Below are 22,974 nucleotides of genomic sequence, written 5' to 3'. Positions count from 1 at the left end.
ATCTCTCACCTGGACCATTGAAATAACCTCCTGGTTGGTCTCTCCACCCATCCATATTTTCCTACTCCAATACATCCTCCAATATTAAAATGATTTTCCTAATGCATAGATCTGATCATGTCACTTCCCTACCCAACAAACTCCAGTGGCATTTGCTTACCTACCTGATCAAATATAAAGCCATTTATTTGGCAATTAAAGCACTTTACAATTTGTTCTCTTCCCACTTCTTCAGTCATCTTGCATTTTACTTCCTTTTCCATCCTCCATAATCCAGCAATATTGACCTATCATTTCCTGCACAAGACATTCCATATTATATTAGTTACTAATAATATTCCATATTATATTAGTTATTAGGGCTAGTTACACTAGCCCTTCCCCATGCTTGGAATTCTCTCTCTTCACCTCTACCCTTTTAATTTCCCTGACTTCCCTAATAATTTAACTCAGATCTCACCTTCTGTAGGAGGCCTTCCCTGGTCCCAAAGCTTTCCTTGAAAGTGTACAGAGATATTTTTTATCTCCCACCTTAGAAGGTGAGCTCTTTCAGAGTAGAACTGTATGGGCCTTTTGTATCCTCAATGTTTAACATAATGTCTAGCACACAATAACATCTAACAAGTATTTTGCCAGAGTATATCTTTAAAAATTGGGGAAACAACTTTTTTTTATTTCCCCAAAGTAACCATATTCTCTGACTTAAGGAAACAAGAACTCCAACCTTCCTGCAAACTCATGGTGAGTTTTTTGTAGAATTTATACTTAATATCATATGTAATGGAGTTAAATTAGAAGCATTCCCAATAAAATTGAAGGGGAAACAAGGTTGCCCCACTGTCACTATTACTACTCAATATTTTTTATTATAGCTTTTTATTTACAGAACATATGCTTTGGTAATTTTTTCAGCATTGACTCTTGCAAAATCTTCTGTTCCAAATTTTTCTCTCCTTCCCCCCACTCCTTCTTCTAGATGGCAGGTAGTTTAAGACATGTTAAATATGTTAAAATATGTTAAATCCAATATATGTATACATATCTAAACAGTTATCTTGCTGCACTATAAAAATTGAATCTAGAGAAAAAAAAACCTGAGAAGGAAAACAAAACTGGAACCAAGCAATAATAGAAAGAGCAAAAATGCTATGTTGTGGTCCAGTTCCCATAGTCCTTTCTCTGGATGTAGATGGCTCTCTTCATCACTGAACAATTGGAACTGGTTTGAATCATCTCATGGTTGAAGAGAACCATGTCCATCAGAATTGATCATCATATGGTCTTCTTGTTGCCATGTATAATGATCTCCTGGTTCTTCTCGTTTCACTCAGCATCAATTCATGTAATTCTCTCCAGGCCTTTCTGAAATCATCCTATTGGTCGTTTCTTACAGAACAACAATATTCCCTAAAATTCATATACCACAATTTATTCAGCCATTCTCTAACTGATGGGCATCCACTAAGTTTCCAGTTTCTAGCCACTATAAAAAGAGCTGCCACAAACATTTTTGTACATGTGGGTCCCTTTCCTTCCTTTAAGATCTCTTTGGGATATAAGTCCAGTAGAAACACTGCTGGGTCAAAGGGTATGCATGTTTGATAAGTTTTTGAGCATAGTTCCAAATTGCTCTCCAGAATGTACTATTCAATATTGTAGTAGTAATTGTTAGCTTTAGCAATAAAAGAAGAAGAAGAAATTGAAGGAATTAGAGTAATGAGGAAACAAAATTATCACTCTTTGTAGATGATATGATAGAATACTTTGAAAGTCAATTTTAAAAATTAAAAAAAATTAACTTTAGCAAAGTTGCAAGATATAAAATAAATTCACATAAATCATCAAAATTTATATATGTTACCAACAAAGTTCAACAGCAAGAAATAGAAAGAGAAATTCCATTTAAAATAACTTTAGATAATATAAAATATTTGGGTATCTACCTGCCAAGACAAAACCAGGAATTATATGAACACAATTACAAAATACTTTTCACACAAAGAAATTTAGATTTAAATAATTGGAAGAATATCAAGTGTTCACAGCTAGGCTGAGTTGATATAATAAAAATGACAATTCTACCTAAATTAGTCTATTTATTCCGTGCCATACCAATCCAATTGCCAGAAATTATAGAGTCAGAAAAAATAATAACAAAATTCATCTGGAAGAATAAAAGGTCAGAATTAATGAAAAATATATAGATGAAGGTGGTGTAGATGTACCAGACTTAAAACTATATTATACAGCAGTGGTCATCAAAACCATTTGGTTTGGCTAAGAAACAAAGTAGTTAATCAGTGGAATAGTTTAGGTTCACAAGACATAATAATGACTATACTAATCTGGGATAAGAACTCATTACTTGACAAAAATTCCTGGGAAAACTGGAAAATGGCGTGGCATTTTCCACATGTGCAAAAATGTTTGTAGCAGCCCTTTTTGTTTTGGAAAGGAACTAGAAACTGAGCTCATGGACATCACTTCAGGAATGGCTGAATAAGTTGTGGTATATGAATGCAATGTAATATTATCAGCAGGCTGATTTCAGAAATGCCTGGAAAAACTTACATTACTGATGCTAAAAGAAGTGAGTAGAACTAAGAGAACATTGTACAACAAGATTATGTGATGATCAATGGTGATGGACTTGACTCTTTTCAAAAATGTGGTGATTCAGACCAATTCCAAGAGACATGTGATGGAGAGCCATCTCCATGCATCCAGAGAGAATGGGGTCTGAATTTGGATCACAACATAGTATTTTCATTGTTATTGTTGTTGTTGTTTGCTTGTTTGTTTTTCTCATTTTTACCTTTTTGATCTTATTTTTCTTATGTGCCATGATAAATGTGGAAATATATTTGGAGAAATTGCACATGTTTAGGTGATGGACATAGGGAAGGAAGAATAAAAATATGGAATATAAGGTTTTGCAAGAGTAAATGTTGAAAATGTTTGCATGTATTTTGAAAAATAAAAAGCTATTATTATTTTTTAAAAGAATGTTATGAGTTTTTTAAATATATAGAAATAAGAATAATGAAAGATTTCTTGAATTTTCTGACACTTCTGTGGGGAGAATTTATCTATATTTTGTCTGATTGAAAGATGCATCTTGTTAAATGCGGAAATGTGAAAATTGCTCACATTTAATCATCTTTAAGTTCAAAGTACTGAGAGTCCATTAGCCTATTAAAATCATTGTCAACACAATAGAATCAGGAGCTTTAAAAGTAACAAATGACTTAATCATTATCTAAATTAATTCTGCTACAGAATAAATGAATTAGACATTTATTGTTATGTTAATTAAACAAACAAAAATCCAAGAATTATATGAGACATCTAAAATGCCTGGTTTAGGAGTAGTTAAAAAATAGTATTTGATATTTACAATTTAAGCAAGTTGCTTATTAAATAGCCTGATGAGTTATTTCCAAAGAGAGAAATTTCAAACAGCACAATAATCAGGAGAAAATCTCCAAGAGACATTCATGAACAAAGATAAAAGAATAACATCCAAAAAGGTCAGAGGAGAGCTAGAAAACTTGGAAAAGGAAGTTCAATTTGAGTATTACTAAAATAGAAGTTCTGGAGGATTCTTTTTTGTGCATTGAGGCAACCCATGCTGGCCTCCTTTGCCCTTACAAACTCATTCAGTCTCTCAGGGCTTAAGTGATTTTAATATCTAAGAACTCTCAATATTTAAATCAGAAGACAGGTTTATATTGTACATACCTATTGGAGGCCCTCCAGGAAGATCCTTGTTACCAGGGACTTGTTTATGAGAATAGGGACTGATTTTACTGGACCAAGGCTTCAGCAAGTGCATTTTCAGTTCTATTGTCTCTACTGATGTTGACTGACACTGAGAAACAGAGAGGAAGTTTTCTCCACAAACAAGGCCGTTTTCTTTGAAAAGTGACCTAATGAGTCAATTTACAAAACAGGATCAGACTAAATTGGCTATCACTGACTCATAATTCTTTTTTTTTTTTTTCCTAAATTGTTCTGTCAACTGCAAGTTAACAAATGACAGAAGTTTTGTTCTCTTTACTGGGAGAATTTATTTCAGTGACAACTTGTGGACAGTTGATAGTTTTATATACTATTATTACCTGTGGTATAATGGAATTCTTTATAATGTTTTATTAGAAGAGGAAAAGGAAAAGTTAAATAGAGTCATATCTCCTTAATGAACATTCTTGCAATGAAGCACCTTTAAATTAAATCAAATGTATTTTAAAAAACAAACAACTCTTCACAGACCATGAAAGATTTCTTGATATTTCCAATAATTCAACAGCAGTGTTTCTTCCAAACTGCTGTTTGGAACAGGTCTTATTTTCTTTTCTTTTCTTTTATTATAGCTTTTTATTTACAAGATATATGCATGGGTAATTTTCAGCATTGACCCTTGCAAAACCTTCCGTTCCAACTTTTCCCCTCCTCCTCCACCCCCTCCCCCAGATGGCAGGTTAGGTCTTATTTTTCAATAAGCATTGGGAAATAAGTAAGGTTGGCCTAAGTCAAAATACTGAGCTCATTTGTACTTGGCAATGGAGCACCTAGGTTCAAATCTTTGTTCTTCTGCTTTCTGTTCTGTGTAATCTCAGATCGATCTAATGAGGGGAAATAACATGCAAACAATTATGTATTGAAAAGCTATATGCAAAATAAATTGGAGATAATCAATGGAGGAAGTCACTAAAATTAAAATAGATCAGAAAATGCTTCCTGTAGAATATATGTTTTTATCTGGGACTTGAAAGAAGTCAGGAAAGCCAGGCAGAGGAAGGGAGTATTCCAAGCATGATGGACAGCCCAGAGAAAATGCCAAGAATTTAGTGATGGAGAGTCTTGGATAGAGGAGCAGCAAGAAGGCTACTGTCATTGGACTGCAAAGTATATGAAGGAGGAAGAGAACTGTAGGTATAATAAAAATGGAAAGGTATGTGAGGGTGAAGGAAGCAGTCAGGTTATGAAGAGTTTTGAATGTTGGAGGATTTTATTTTTGATCTTGTAGGTGATAGGGATCCTGGAGTTTAATTGGTAGGGAAGGGTATGCTTGACATAGTTAGACCTGCACTTGAGGAAGATCATTTTGACAGCTAAATAGAGGAAAAGACTTGTGGCAGGGAGAGGAATGGAATAACAAATTCAGTTTTGAAAATTTTGAGTTTAAAATATTTTCAAGATATTCAATAGTCAAAGATTCAAGACAAGAGGTCAGCAAAGCAATTTTCTGGGTTCTTTTTTATTCTCGTTAGACTCTTCATTCAGACCTTTAATATCCTTAGTCCTCCAATTAAAACAGGAAAGGATCTCTTATGAATCAATTATTTATTAACTACTTACCCTTTAATGTGACTGAATTTTAGTCATTCTGTTAAATTTAAACAATATTTGTAATTTTAATCTTTTTGTCTTTAACAGTAGAATGAAAACTTTGTTCTAAGGAACTCTCTTGACTAAGACATACATATGGAGACACAATTCATACTTCCAAAGCTTTACGTGTCTTTTGGTCATCATCATGCTTCTCTCATCAGATCTGCTCCCCACTGGTCTAATGAGTCATGTTATCTTGGGCAAAAATACAGTATGTGCCAACCTCATGAGCATGGCACTTTTTTTTGCCAAGTCATTGCTCCCAAAATTTCACTCAATTTTTATATAGCACCAATTTCACCATTTGCATTCAAAGTCAGTCAACTAATCAAAAAACCCTTAAGTGCCTACTATATACTAAACACTGTGCTAAATTCTGGGTATACAAAGAAGGGTTTAACAACAATTGTTCTTCTTGAAGAGCTTAGAAACACCATCCAAACAGCTGTGTACAAATAAGCTCTATATAGGATAAATTAGTAATCTATAGAGAGAAGGCTTCTTATTGCCACTAAGATAAAATATAAACTGTAACTTTTAAAGACTTTCAGATTATCTTTCCAGCCTTTATATGTATACAAAAGGCACCCTTTTGTATAACCACAGCAATTTTCTCTCCCTCTTAGATTTTTGAGCATATGCATTCTCCATCTCTATGTACTGGTCATCTACCATGCTTGGAATGCATTCTGTCCTGAAGGTTGTGTGATAGAATCCCTCACTTTCTTCAAGATGCTCAAAACACTGCCTCCTATATAAAGCTTTTTCTGATCTCTCCAATTACTAATGCCCTCCATCTATAATTTCTTTATATTTAATTATATTATATTTACTTATTCTATATGTATTTATTTTGTATTACTGGTTTATGGATATAAATAGAATGTAAATTCCTCAAGAGAAGGAACTATTTCATTTTTTTCCTTTTTATTCTCTCTCTCTTTTTTCTTTCTTTCTTTTTTTGCTGAAGCAATTGGGGTTAAGTGACTTGCCCAGGGTCACAACTAAGAGGTGTTAAGTGTCTGATGAAATTTGAACTCAGGTCTTCTCGACTTCAGGGCTTGTGCTCTAACCACTATACCACCTAGCTTTCCTCATTTTTTTCTTTGATATTCAATGCTATTAATGTCTATCACATACCATGCATTTAATAAATCTTATTGATAGATAATTGATTTATTATATTTGACTTTATTTAAATGACCTCTTCTACTAACCAATTTTTCTGCTGTTTATCCAGTATCAAATAGTTGTAGCTTTTTTTTTGGGGGGGGGGAAGGTTTTTTAAATTATTTATGTATTTATTTATTTTGCTGAGTCAGTTGGGGTTAAGTGACTTGCCCAGGGTCACACAGCTCGGAAGTGTTAAGTGTCTGAGACCAGATTTGAACTCAGGTCGTCCTGACTTCAAGTCTAGTGCTCTATCCACTGCACCACCTAGCTGCCCCAGTTTTTTAAATTATTTGATCTACTGTGTTTATAGTTCTCCAAAAGTTGAACAAACCTTAAATTCTTGGTATAAATCCAACCCTATCATACTGTAAATCATTTAAATATGTTGCTCTAGGGAAAAAAAATGTTGCTAATGGCTTTTTTGCTAATATTTCATTAAATATTTTTGTGTCAGTATTTATTAAGGATGTTGTTTTCTTTCTTGGGTTTTAGGACAATATTTGTCTCTTTGAAGGATTCTGATAAGATGCCTTCTTTTTGCAAACAATTTATAGGTGTAAAGTTTCCCTTTGGAGCTTACTAGCCCAATACACTACTATTGACAGGATCAGCTGTTAACTATACCCAAAATTCTAAAGGTAACCTTGTGACTGACTAATCTCTTAAAATTAGCTCAATGGCCCCCACTGGTGTGCATTCCCTTAATCAACAAGTAGATCATATTTTTATGATAATTCTTTCTTGATTTTCCTCCCTGTTTGACTATTCCTTTTTTCAGTCTTCATTGGAGAATCATCTATGTCCTTTACCCTAACTAGAGGTTTACACAAGCCCTCTTTTCTGGGTCTTTTTTCCTTCCTTCTACCCTTTGTTTCTTGGTGATATCATCGGTTCCCACGAATTCAACTACCATGTCTCTCCAGACATTTCCCAGATAGATATATCTAGCTATATATAGTGTCACTCCTCAACTCAAATTCCATATCAACAACTGTCTCTTGGATTTCTTTTACTAGATATCATTGTAGACATCTCAATCTCAACAAGTACAAAATAGAGCCTTTTAACTTTTACCCAATTTATCCCTTTACTTAACTTCTATATTTCCATCAAGGCAGCCACATTTCTCTAGTTACTAAGTTCAAAACCTAGAAGCCGTTCTCAACTCTTATTTTACCTCACACTGAAAAATTTGCCAAGCTTTGCTGATGTTCTCTCCATTCTACTTATTGTATCTGTCCCTTTCCATCTATCGACCCTATGATCACACCATAGTTCTTGCCTTCATCACCTCTCCACCTGAATTGATATAACATTGTCCTGATTGGCTTAACTCTCTTGAGTCTTTCCAATCCATCACAGATGTCAGTTTGAGATTCCTAAAAAACAGATTCAGTCCTGTCACTCACCTGCTCAGACAGTTCCAGTGACTTCCTATTTTCTCTAGCATAAAATGTAAATTCTTCCATTTGGTTTTTAATATTCTTCACAATATGGGTATAGAGTATATTCCCAGGATTAAAAGCACATTATTCTCTTTACATTTTCTACATTTTAGCCATTGTTGTTCCCCATATATAATGATTCATCTCTCATTTATTTACCTCTACCCAATCCTGGAATATGCTCCCTCCTTATCCCAACTCTTTAGTATCCCTAGTTTTTTTCAAACCTGCTCAAATATTACCTCTTATAGGAAATCTATCCTTGACCTCTTCCTAGGTGCTAGTCTCCTGTCCCAGGAAATTACTTTCTAGATATGTTATTTTTGTTGTCTTTGTGTTACCCTGCCACATACACCAGATGCTCCTTTCGGGCAGTGACTGTCTCATTTTTGTCTTTGTATACTCAGACACCTAGCAGTGTTTGGCATATATCACATGCCTAAGAAGTACTTGTTAAAATAACTGGATGATTCGAACTCTGACCTGTATGCATATATGCCTTTTTGAGTTCCTACATTTTTTACTCTCTCCTGACTGACCTGAACTTCCTGACTTTGTGATTCCCTTCTTAACTCTTGAGCTTGCTGGAGTTATATCTTGAATTCAGAGCTTTGACCCCTGAACACTGTTTCTGAGTTGATGTCACAAGGCAGTAGAATCCTCAGGTGAGCAATATTAGGGATGCTTTGCAATAACATCCATAGTGCCAAGGTGGTGAATGAAATCTCTAAAATTTATCATAGTATGTACAGTACAGTGCCAACAATTATCTGGGGGAAAAACTATACCACAGAAGCATCTCTTCCATTAGCCTTCCCCTTTCTTTTTCCTTCCCCTCTATCACTTTCCTATAAGATGAGACAAGTTTCTCTGTGAAACTAAAAATGTCTGATAGTCTCTCTTTGAGCCAAATCTGTTGAGAGTAAGATTCACACAAGTTCATCCCTCTCCCTTCTTTCCCCCAATTATAATAGGTCTTCTTTGCCTCTTCTTGAGATGTAATTTCCTTTATTTTACCTCTTTTTTCCTCTTTTTCCAGAAGAATTCCTTTTCACTTCTAGTTTCTTTTTAATATTATTATAATAAATTCAAATTATACCCTTACTCTCTAAGTATCCCCATGACAGAAATCTAGTTCTCAAAAGTTCTTTCCTTTTTACCTTTTTATGCTTCTCTTGAGTTCTGTGTTTGGAGATAAATTTTTTTTTCTGATATTCTGATTATTTCTGATTTCTGATATAGAAAAGATCTATTTCTGATGAAAAGATGAAATTCACCTATATCATTGATTGTCCATCTTCTTCCCTGAAAGATAATGCTCATTTTAGCAGGATAGCTTATTCTTGGCTATAATCCAAGTTCCTTTGCTTTTCAGAATATCAGATTTCCAGCCTTTTGATCCTTTAAGATGGAATCTGCTAGGTCCTAGGTAATCCTGATTGTGACTCCTTGTATACCACAGAAGCATCTCTTTCAATAGGGAAAAATGGGACACTGAGGAACAATTCTGAAATTTCATGATTTTCCTCAAGTCTGGAAGAACAGTTCAGAGGGTCTTAATTTGAGTGAGGGAGTGAATATTTATTTTCACTTCTAACACAAGTATTCTAAGCATCCTTAAGCAAAAAACAAAAACAAACAAAACCCTGTTTACATCCAAGACCAGTCTTAATGTAATATGGTGTTACAATTTCAGGGGCAAAGAAAAGGTATTCTGGCAAAAAAGATCTCTCCACTATTCAGTGATATTAAAGGTAAAAATCTCACATTCTTTAACTGAAGGTTGCAATTAGGTAATCAAAAATATTAGCTTGATCTTAGACTATATTAATAGAGCTATAGTATTTAGGATAAGGGGGAGACTGAACAATATGTTGAGAATATCATATTATAAGCTAAGTAACCAGAAATATTTAGCACAAGGAAGTGAAAAGTTGAAAAATATATGATAGCTATGTCCAAGTAAATAAAGAATATAAATCACAAAGAATATAGATCACACTTGTTCTATGGACCCAAAGAACAGAGCTGGGTACAATGGGGAGAAATTACAAAGACATATATAGAAAAATGTTTCTACCATTAGAGTTGTACAAAAGAGATTAGAATGCCTCAGGAATAAGACCTCATAACCTAAAAGTCTTTAAGCAGAAAATAGATGATCACTTGTCAAGGATGCTGACAGGGAGGTGTGAATTCCTTTTCATATATGGATTCAATTAGACAATCTTTGAGAGGTCCTTCCAAATCTAAGATTTTTAAGATTCTGAAAAGTGATAAATAGCTTATTAACCTGAGAAATTGAATATATCAACACGAATGAATTGGATAAAGGTATAAATGAAATGCTTTTCAAATTTTCAGGCAACACAAATGTGGAAGATAGATAACAAATTGGTAGACAGCTAGAAACCAAAAGAGTTTTGACAGACTAGAATATTGTGCCAATCAAATAAGATACTTAAGAAGGATAAATGTGAAGTCTTACACTTCAGTTTAGAAAAAAAAACTTCATGAGTATAAGATGGGGAATGCATGTCTAGAAAGCAATTAATATTTAAAAAGCAGCTTAATTGGCTTGCAAGCTTACTATGAATCAGGAATGAGACATGATAACCCACAAAGCTAATGAGATCTTAAACTGCATATATAGTTTCCAGAATTAGATAGATGATAATTCTGTAGTATTCCACTCTACTCAGATTAGATCTGAAGTATTGTGTTCATTTAAAAATACCTTATTTTAGGAGGAACATTGACAAATTGTAGAAAAGACAGAGGGCCATCAGGATGGTGAAAGGCCTAGGGATCATTCCATATGAGAATCAGTTAAGAAATCAAAGATCTTTAGCCTGGAGGAAAAAGAAATGGGATGAGAGATGACAGCAAAAGTAAGATGTGTTTGAAGGCATGTTATGTGAAAAAGGAATTAGGTTTATTCTTTTTCGCCAGAAAGCTGAACTAGAAGAAATGAGTAGAAGTTGCTGACAGACAAATTTAGGCTCAATCTAAGGAAATGCATCATAGCAATTGGTGATGTTTGAAAATGAAATGGGTTCCTTGGGAGAGAGAAAGTTCCCTCCTTTATTTGACCCTCAAAAAGGTCAAGGAAAAGTTTGATGGCCACTAGTCAGGTGCATTGTAGAGAGATAGTTTAGATGTGATTTACATTAGATGAAGTTGGAGACCCCTTCCAATTCATTCAGAAAGTCTGTAAATGAAAATATCAGTCTTGTGGTATCATTTTCTTTTTAAATAGAAGACTAGTTTATAATGGAAGGAAGTGAGTCTGTTGTATGTCTTCATTTATGTATGTCTGATGGTGGAATTTCAGCTGGTTTATATGATGGTTTAATGAAGCTATATTTCTATAGGAAGGAAAAGTAATTAAGTAACCACATGATTTTCTTTATCTTCAGAATTTCAGCTGTCTATGCCTGGAGATATCATATCTACCAAAATTATGCAGCATTCTCAGGCACTAGTAGTTATGTGACAACTACATAAATTGAAGATATAGCACGTAGGAGAAACAAACAAAACTCTTGCTTGCAAATTAATTAATTGCAAATTCTATTCTATTAATCCTGTCTCCAATGATTTCTTTTCAGTATTCCTTTTCCTTGGATCTCTGCATGTGACCTATTGACCAGCTCCTTTCTCGACATTCTCTCTCCTTCTTTGGTTTGTGTGATACTGCTTTCTTGGTTTTCCTTTGACCTTCATACTGCTTTATTCAGTCGCTTCTATTATTTCCTCTTCCTCCTCTTCCTTACAAAGCAAGAACCATTTCACAAATCTCTATAATTGCCTCTTTCCTCTTTTTTTATTCCCTCATTTAATTATCTTATTAGCTCTATGGTGGATAACTTAGATGATTATCTTCAGCCCTCTTCTCCCTTGAACTTCAGCCTTGTATTGTCTGTTGCCTTTTGGATATTTTCACCTGGATATTCTACTAACAGCTCAAGTCAACGTTTTCAAAACTAAACATGATTTTCTACCTTGAATGCACTGTAGAATATGAGATTTTAATTGGGACTTGAAAGAAGTCTATAAGCAGAGATAAAGAGAGAGAGCATGGAGAAAAGAGAGAAAACTACTGGAGCTAACAGATGGAATATCTTTTTTCATAGAAGAGCAAGACTGTGAGAGTTAGTGGATTAAAAAAGCATGATGGGAGGCAAAGTATAAGCAGAGTGAAAAAGAGAAGTAGATCATAAAGGGCTTTGAATGACAAAGAGAAGATTTTTTATTTGACCTTGAAGGTAATAAGGAACAATTGGAGTTTATTAAATAGAGGGGTGACATATCAGACCTGTGCTTTAAGAACATCACTTTGGTGACTGGATGGAGGAGAGATGTAGTAATCAGACCAACTAGCAAACTATTAGTATTGTTCAGGTATGAGTCTATTGTAATAATCCAAGTATGAGATGTTGAAAAGCTGCCCCAGGGTGTGACCGTATCATATGAAAGAAGGGATTTTATTTGAGAGATGTTGCAAACATGAAATCCATATGTCTTGGCAGCAGCTTGGATATGGAACAAGAGAGACAGTAAGAAGTTGAGAATGACATTGTGAGGCTTGGGGACTGGGAAAATGGTGGTATAGGTGATGTAGGTAGATTTAAGAATCATTAGCATAGAGATAATAATTAAATCTATAGAAACTGAAGAAATCACCATATAATTCAGAGAAAAAAGAGAAGAGGGTCCAGGTCAGAGCCCTATGGGATACCTATGGTTAGTGGAAGTGATGAACTGACCCAGCAAAGTTGACTGAGAAAGAGAGATCAGATAGGTAGGATGTTGGTGTTTTTCTCTTTAAAATAATAATGGTTCTTTCTGGGAGAAAGGTTTCTCGGGGAGGTTTTCTGGAGGCAGCTTTAGTTTCAGTTACAAGTAAATAATCACCCAAAATCGCAGCCAGCTGATAAAAGTTCAGATCTTTTATTGTGTCCTTCAATATAGCCCAGTTAGCTCAGAGGCCTATCTCTCTGCTTGGTTCCAAGAGCTCTTGCAGCTTTGTCCTTTGCCTCAGCTTTCTTCAGCCTCCAACCAGCACCAAGGTGGAAGATGCAATGAATCTCTCTTGCCTCAAAGAGAGGACTTGTGAGCTTCCTCCCAGAGTGCTCCTCTCCGACCCCAGTCAATGTTCGAAGTAAGTCTTTCAAGCTCTAAGAGCTTCCTCTATATATATAATTCCCCCAAAGGTTAATTCCTCTTTCTGGAGGCAGGACTTAGGGGAGGTGTAAATTCAGATATCTCATACTAAACCATGTGAACTCCAATGAGTACTTAAATATTTCTTGCTTCTATGAGCTCTCTAAAGGTATGAACACAAGCATCATTTCTATCAGTTGTACTTAGTACCTTGTTTCAAGTTCTGGCCCAAAATATCTCCTTCTAAGATCAAATCAATCATATTGAACCATGCTAAATTAGATAATTATTGTCTCTATCACTTCTAATGGCTTAACAGTTTGTAAATATTCCAACAGTAGGAGAACCAGGAAAGAGCAATGTCCCTCCCCCTCAAAAAAAAAAAAAAAACTAGAGAAAAGAGATAATTAGGTGGTAAACTGGCAAAAGTTAGAGAAATCAAGAGGAATGAAAATTGTGAAAAGGCCAATGAATTTTTACTCTTTTATTTCTTTTGTATCTTCCCCCACTACCCATTAAATCTACTATTTGTTATTCTTAAAGTAAACACACATTAAATGCTAATGGAATAAAAGAATGAAACTGATCACAAACTTCAAGTGCATCTTTAGAACAAATCTTTTTCTAGAATTTTATCCCAAAAGAAATAGCATATTAAACAATAGACAAACTTTGGAAATGGATGGATTTCTACCAAAAAAAGAAATGCCCAAATTTTAGAAATAAGAAATAGGTAATGTAAATCACCCAATCTCAGAAAAAGAAATTAATAAGCCACAAAAAAGAACATCTGAAAGAAAAAAAAGTACCCAGGACCAGATAGCTTTACAACTGAATTCTATCAAATATTTTAAAAACAATTAGTTCTAGGATTATGTTAATTATTTCAAAAGAAAAAGGGGATATTACCAAATTCCTTCTGTGATATGGATATGGTCTTGATACCTAAATCAGGAAGAGTCAAACAAAGAAAAGAAAATCATTTCCAATTTCCCTAATAAATATTGGTACAAATATTTTAAATCAAATATTTGCAAAGAGGCTTCGGCTATATATCAAAAAAGGCTATGTTCTGTGATCAGGTTGAATTTAAACAAGGGATATGGGGTTGGTTCTATATTAGGAAAACTATCAATATTATACTGTATTAACAACAAGAACAGCAAAAGTCATATGTTTATATCAATAGATACAGAAAAAAAAACTTGTGACAAAATATTACACTCATTTCTGTTGAAAACAAGAGCAACAACTGGAAAACTTAGGAATAAATGGAACTTTCTGAAATATGATAAGTAGAGATCTATCCAAAGCCAAGAATTAGTATTTTATATAATGTGGATAAATTAGAGGTCTTTCCATTATGATCAGGGGTAAAGTAACGATGTTCATTAATAATACTACTATTTGATATAGTGATAGAAATGCTAATTATAGCAATAAAACAAGTAAAAAGATTTAGATAGTAAACATAGCAAAGAAGAAATAAAATTGTCACTTTTGCAAATGATAGGATTGTATACTTAAAGAATCCTAGAGAGTCAAGTAAAAATTAATTGAAACATCTTCAGCAGAGTTCCAGGATGTAAACTACAAAACATTTTTAATGGAAGTATTGACAGAACTGAATAATTAAAGGAATTCTAATTGCCAATGGAAAGGTCAAAATAATAAAAAAGTAACAATAATACTAAAATTAATCTACTTATTAATATATCAATCAATTTATCAAATGATTACTTTATAGGGTTTGAATAAACAATAATGAAATTCATCTAGAAGGAGAAAAGATCACTAATTTAAAGAGAAAGGGGGAAATGTACAAAGTGAGTACCAGATCCCAAAATATCCAAAAAAACCATTAATCATCAAAACTCTTTGGTACTGGTTTTATAATAGGGAGAATGATCAATGGAATAACTAAGACATACAACACACAGAAGCAAATGAACCAAGTTAATATTTAATAAATCCTAAGACTCTGTTACTGAGATCATTATTCAACAAAATTGCTGGGAGCATTGTATAGTATTCTGTAGCAAAATGGGGAAGAGAATAGTAGTAGACAGTAGTAGAAATTAAACCAACACCTCACCTAAAGGTTATTATGAGATAATCTCCAAATGGATATATGACGTAGATATAAGAGGTCATATTATAAAGAAATTAGAAGAATAAGAAATTTTTTTCAGATCTCTAAAAAAGGAAATAATTTATAACCAACTACGAGATAGAAGAGATCACAGAAAATAAAATAGATTATTTTGATTGCCCAAAATTGGAAAGATTTTGCACAAACAAAATTATATAGCTTTAATTAGAACAATTAATTAATAATTAACTGAAAAAACATGTGTAGCAAGCTTCTCTGAAAAAACTCCAATTTCTAATAGATACATATAATCAATTTATTCAAATGTGTAATGAGTTATTCTCCAATGGTTAAATAATCAAAGGATACTAATAAGCAGTTTTCAAAAGAATACATCCAAATTACCAACAACTATATGAAAAAGCTCCAAATCACTAACAATTTAAAAATGCAGATTAATGCAATTTTGAATTTCTACTTCATAGCCATCTGAATGGTAAAGTTGATTCCCAAAAAAGAAAATAACAAATATTGGGAGGGGGCTGTGAGGGAGCCACACATTATTGAAATGTTGGAGCCATGAATTTGTCTAGTCTTTATAAAAAGCAATTGGAAATATGCTCCAAAAGTCACTAAATTGCATACCCTTAGACCTAGTAATATTTTTACTATGGCTACATCTCAGAGATTAAAAATAAAGAGAAAAGGACCTCTAAGTATAAAAATATTTATAACCTTCCTTTTTTTTAATGGAAAAAAACTATGGAAATTAAAGGGATGCCCATTAATTAAGGAATGACTGATCAAATTATTGTATATGGATATAATAAAATGTTGTACTGTAGAAAATGAAAATGTAATGGGTTCAGAGAAACCTGGGAAGACCTATATTAACTGATGCAGGATAAAATGAGCAGAACCAGGAGCACAATTTATAAAACAGCAACATTATAAAGACAATTTTGAAAGTTTTACTATTCCTAATCTATGTAATGACCAACCAGAATTCTAGAGAACACCTGGTGATTTATGCTACCTCCTGATAGAGAAGAAATGAATTCAGGTTGCAAAATTAGACATACCTTTTTGAACATGGGAAATTTGGGGAATTTGGACTATGAATATTAATTTCCAAGGTTTTTTTTTTCTTTTAAATTAAGGTAGGAGTTAGAAGAGAGAAAATAAAGGTTTGTTAATTTAAGAAAAAGAAAAAATAGATTAATTGATATTTCATTAATAATAAAAATAATTGGTAAAAACTACAAAATGACACAGAAAAATATTTATGTTTCTATTCAGTCCTAGACTCTGCAGTACTATACACGGGCTACTTATCAAAAATTCTTCCTACAAACTTTATAGGGACCTATTGTCTTCATACATTTTTGGCCTCATGAGAACTGTATTTTACTAGTTTAAGTATACTGTTTTGCTAAGATTTTGTTTTAGGGAAATTTACTTTTATTTTGACTAACTTTTAAAATTTTTTTAAAAATTTGTTTCTGACTATGCCATCTTCTTAATTTGGCTCTTCTATTGACCTGCCCAACTGTTTGGGGAAAATTTTCTGAATTATAGTGTCATATAGCATTGAGGAAAGCTACTAGATTTTTTAAAATCTTGGGTTATTTCCATAAAGCCATGCCAAAGTTTTTGCTTTTCTAATCCTATGATTCATTCAATGCCTGCACCTGGTTTGTGTTGTAAACAGTTCATTACTAGACCAAATCAACCAAAATGTGAAAATGGTAGTTAATTCTTGCCCAAAAGGACTGACAAAAATTGACATAAAAAGGAGCTCTTATGTAGGAGAATGACACAGCTGCGGGGAAGGAAATTAGAATTTTGCCATCTATCATTAAAGTAACTTAAGATAATTCAAAATATGGGATTACAGAAAATACAAATTTAAATCTATTCTTTGTATAAGTTGAAATGTGTCACTGAAAGATAACTATGTATGCCACTCAAATAAGGAAAAATTTTAGTCACAAAGTATTTTCAATTTAATTCAAAACACTCTATAAACATTCCCTCTGAATCAACAAGTAGCAGATATTACTGTTCCCACTTTGCAAAAGAGAAAATGAAGGCAAAGAAGGGCAATGTGATTTGTCCAGTCATTGAACAAGTTTGTGACAGACTGTATTTCTACAGGTAATTTCATCTTCTGATTAGCCAAATCATAATTTACAATGTGCAATGGATAACAAAATGCTGAAATTATATTACATATCTAAAATGTTCAATAAAGAACTTATTTTTTTACTTCAAAGAGCACAGTTTACATAGCCTGCCTTTACTTAATCATATTCATTCATTCAGTAAACATGCTATACATCTGCTATATGCTGGGCACTGTGGGGTCACAAAGAAGAATTTTCTGAACTCAAGGAGTTTGGTGAAGGAAATAAACACACACTGTTAGTTATAAAACAAAGAAACATGTGATAAATGTCAGAAAATAAAGACAAAATAGTTTAGGATAGGGAAAGATTACTTCTATTGCAATGAAAGAAGGAAAGCAAAAAAGATTAAAATTGATTTTGTATCATTTTTATTCATTGATCTTATTTTGAATTAATTGATTTTAAACTGTACTGTATAAGTAATGATTCTTTGTCTCTGTACTTTGTTCAGAAATTTATCTGATCTATAATGAGTTAAATTTTAAAATTCAGTTCTCTTAATCACTGTTCTATTCTTGCCTCAAAGAAATCTGTTATCCTTGGAGGATGCAAGTGTTCACCAGGGTGTCTGGTCTAGGATCTTTTCATCACCAAGCTATCTTTCATAGATGTGTGGTTTGCTATCCACAGAACTCTGGTTCACTATTTTGTACCTTGCAAGTGGTCTCAAAAGATGAACTTTTCTTAGTCACAGGAGGGAAAGTGGGGAGTATTGCTTGACCTTCATTCCATCTTCTAACCAATCTGTCACCTATAATGTTTTGTTCTTGGTTTTAATTTTATAAAAATAAATTATTTCCTTCTTGGATCTTTGGCTAAACTATAGCAATCTATTGATTTATTCTACTGACAAGTAACACCCCTGCCAATGTTAGCTTGCTCAGAGAAAATGTGCCTTGGTTTATCTTTGTTATATTTCACTGTCAAGAACTGAAAAAGTCATGGAGGACCTTTGAGCTAAGTAGCATTAGAGCTAGGTTTTAAAAACTTGGGAGAGTTTTAATAGGTAGAGATAGAGCAGAAGGATAGGTGAAATTATTTATTATTTTTTGTTTAACTTTTTTTAAAGTTATACATGTACATTCATTTTTTCATATTTCTGTGAGTCATGTTGGGAGAGAAAAATCAGAACAAAAGAAAAAAACCATGAGGAAGGGGGAAAAATTTGAAAATAGTGTGTTAATTCACACTTAGTCTCCATAGGTCTCCTTCTGGATGTGGATGATGTTTTCCATCCAAAGTTTTGTAGGGTTGTACACTGTCTTACTGGGAATGCTGTTATTGATTGTAAGTTTGTCTTCTGAAATATGATAATCTAAACTCTCTATTTCTTTAGACTGGTGCTTTTAAATCATGTGTGATTCTTTCTAGTTGCTTATAGTATTTTTCCTTGATAGAATTTTATCTAAATTTTATCTTCCTGGAAATTTTCAATTTAGGATTTTTATTTTTCAAGAGGTGACTGGTAGATTTTTTTATTTCTATTTTTCCTTTTGGTTCTAAGAAATCTGGAGTTATCTTTTAAGATTTCTTGAAATATGATGTCTAGCCTCTTTTTTTGTTGTTGTTGTGACTTTCAGACATTTTAATGATTCTTAAGTCAATTGTTTTTTCCTGAGATATTTTTCCTTATGAAGTTGTTGACTTCTAATTAGCCAATGCTAATTTTCAGGGAGTTTGTTACTTGGCCAAGGTTTTGTACTTCTTATGTTACACTATTAATTCCCTTTCCAATTCTTCCATATCTCTCATTTCTTTTCCAATCTTTTCCTCTAGCACTCACTTCATTTATTAATTTTTTAATTAAAAAAAACTTTTCCTTAATCTTTTTCAAGAATTACAGTTGAACCTGTGTCTAAGCTTTACTTTTCTTTAAGACTTGTAGATGTTTTAGTTATCCTCTTATTGTTTTTTGTCTTGAGTGTCCTTATTACCATAGTAGCTCTTTTTTTTAATGGTGGGAATCTTTTTTTGTTTGCTCATTTCTCCAGCCCACTTCCTGATTTTGTACTTGATGTTAGGACTAGGCTCTGTGTTCTTCTGGAAGGAAGATTATTTGTCTGGGTTGATTCTGTTGCTGCTTTCTAGGAGTATAGCATATTTTGTTATCCTAGGTTCTGAGGGATTGTTCAGGCTGGGAAGCTGAAAGTTATCAGTGCTCCTAAAGTGGTCTAATCTAGTGCAAAATCTCACTGCTCCACTGATCTGAGATCTGCAAGTTTCTGACCTGGGCTTGAGTCTGAGCAATAGCAGAATTCTGCTAGACTCAGCTGCTATCATTCAACTGGAATGCTCTGCTGGTTCAAAGGGACAGAACTGAAGGCTACTCCTTGGTTTGATTCCTACCCTGTTCTGTTCCTCTGAAGATTAAAGACTCGACTGGAAGTTGGAGCTGAAACTTCATTTTGCTCTGGGGCTGAGCCATGCAGCTGCTACTTGTTTCTGAATGTGCTTCCCTCTCCACATACAGGTTAGAGTCTCTGACTGCCCCTTCTTCCATTCTGGATCTGTGACTTGGAACAGGGTAATAAGAGACAAAGCTGCCACTTGGAACTTGTTCCTGCAACTTTCAGATGACTCTGTCTGTCTCCCCATGGCAACCTGGCTGGTATATGATTTTTTTTTTCTTGGATTTCCCCTTTAGGATTTGATCTAATGTGCATTGGCTTTTATTGCAGTTTGAACACATTTCCTATAGGCCTCTTCATAATGTTGCGTGATGTTCATTTTTAATTCTTCAGATATAATTAAATTCCATGTTTTGTCAGCATAATGAGTATTGGTATTAAAATAATGAACATTTATTTTCATGCAAAGCTTGGGTTCAGTAAAGGAGTCCTCAAATTTCACTAATAGAATCTAGTCCATTCTTCTGGGTCCAATTTATACAATTGTGCTGTCTTTATATACGTGTAGACAATTTCTATATATAATTTATATTCTGTTAGACAATTTCTATAGGTTATCTATCTAAATTTATGTTAAAATCTGGGCAATAGATATTCTTCATCCACTTGGTCTTTTTCTTTGAATTATTCCAAATTCCTTTGAATGATTTCAAGTATCTTTTAAAAGGCTCTACTATGATCTGGGTCCTGATGTAATCAAGATAATGTTATTTGCAAAGAGAACATCTGGAAGACCTTACCATCTATGGGATTCCCATTTTGACCTGAATCCTATGCTAAGTTCCATTTTCCATCATAGCTCATCTTTGGTGAACATACATCTCTCGATTTATGCTTTGCTTAAAGCTTATTATCAGAGAATCATTGTAAAAGGTTATTTCTGTTTTCATATCTTCTAAAAAATCTTTAATGATTTTAATATATTGATGGAATTAAGTGGCATTTTGTTCTACTGAATCAAATATATTTTCTGTGATCAACTAACAATAAATATAATGGGATCTTATTTTTTCTAAACCTTTCCATGAATTATGAAAAGGTAAAGAATGGTCCAGAGGGTACCTAGATGGCACAGTGGATAGAACACCAGCCTTGAAGTCAGGAGAACCTGAGTTCAAATCTGGTCTCAGACACTTAACACCTCCTAGCTGTGTGACCCTGGGCAAGTCACTTAACCCCAAATGCCTCAGGAAAAAAAAAAGGTTCATTGTTAACTATCACTTGGGAAAAGCCTTCTTGTCTTCTATTAATAATCTTATCAAAGACGCCCTCAATTTGTGTGTAAATAAGTCTCATAAAGATGTAATATAGATGGGAAAATAGGCACATAGGTTAATAATTATTAATATTATTTCACTTGCTGGGTTTTTAAGATTAATAATTAATTCTGTTGTAACCTTCCATGCTTTCAGATATCTTATGTTGGTCCCTAAATTCCTTTAATAATTGTATTGCCTCCATCACAGATCATTTTACATGTGCTTGATCCCAATTTGGCAAGTTTTCACATTTTTGTTCTCTTTGGTACCATTTCCCCTTCTTCTAAAACACATCCAAGATTTCCTTGATAGAAAAAAAAAGTTTATTATAATGATTTTTGCAAATATTTTGTATTTTTCTTGTTGTTGATTGCCTTCCCATTTTCACACTTAAGTATCTTAGTATGATTTTCCTTGGGTAGATGTCTTGCCAAGCTTTCTTTAAATTGATTTTATTGACCAGTTTTATTTGGCTTTACAAGATATTGTTTATAACTGTCCATCATCCTTCCTCATAATATTTTCTAAATGATTTTATATTCTAATCTAGTATTGCTATTGATAGCATGGTTTATGTTATATGCAATATGTTTTATATATATATGTATATTATACTTACATATTTAAAGATTATACACATACATAAAGGCAAGAATAGATACATGTTTATAAGCAGATTTCCCACAGAAATTGTTTCTATTAAAAAATTTCTGATTCACTAATTGTGGCATGATTATTTCTAAAAATATTTAATAATAATAATAATAATAAATTCTAAAAATAAAAATAATTAGAGCTACCCGACAGTTCTACAGAGATGTCTTAAAATGTTTGAGCAAAATCCAGGTGACAAATGGTCCACAATAGTAGAGATTGTAATAAGGCATTATTTTGACAATTGGACTGTTTGTATAATTTCAAAAGTGTATTTTAAGTATAAAATTTCATGATTGTATAAAATGTATGTATATATGTATGTACATATACATATATATGTGTGTGATTTATAATTCCTTATATTCCAAAATATTAAGAGTATATAAAAAGGGGGAAATGTTACTTTCTAGGGAAATAGAGTCCCAGTTTCAGGATTTGGCCTGTGGGACAGCAATAGGGAAGAGGAATAACTCTTTTTCTGATTGGAACCCATTATTTCCACTTAGTAATATATCTCTGTTTTAAAAGGTTGAGCACAAAACCAGGTGTGGTGTGAATGCTTAAGTGTTTCTTTTATAAAATAAGTTTCACATTACTTCATTTCACAAGAGCTATGAACCTAAATTTGTGAATAGTTTAAAATGTCAGGAAAATTAATGGTTTCAAGTACCATCACTTCTTATATAGTATCTATTATTCAATGTTTTCATATCACCCTCCAATCACTGGGACTAAGGAACCTTACTGACATTCTGAAAGTCATGTTTTCAAAGTGTAAGATCTTAATTACATTATATTTGGAGTAGAATCTCTGATAAGATTTTAGTATGTTAGTCTGTGTTTATATAATTTGATATTGCAGCTAACCACTAAAACATGCTACATGGATGGTAAAGAAAGAGTAGTTGCTAAAATAACATTTTAAAAGTCTTACAGCAAAGATTTCTCCCGTTTTTCTGTTGTACTATGGCTATTATGATAGGGAGAGGAAACATACCATAGAAACACCAGGCGGGGAAGGCTAGAAGTATTTTTGTCTACTGTATTATTTACTTACTTCTTACCCAATAACCTTGGGAAGGTCATTTATTGTCTCTAAATCTCATGCATAAAAAGGAGATTATGACACCTATCCTATTTGCACCACTGGGTTGCTGTAAATGATCAAGTGACATAATATCTATAAAAAAG

This window comes from Sarcophilus harrisii, chromosome 2, assembly GCF_902635505.1.
Source record: "Sarcophilus harrisii chromosome 2, mSarHar1.11, whole genome shotgun sequence".
NCBI classification, from domain to species: Eukaryota; Metazoa; Chordata; class Mammalia; order Dasyuromorphia; family Dasyuridae; genus Sarcophilus; species Sarcophilus harrisii.
This window is presented reverse-complemented; position numbering follows the sequence as displayed.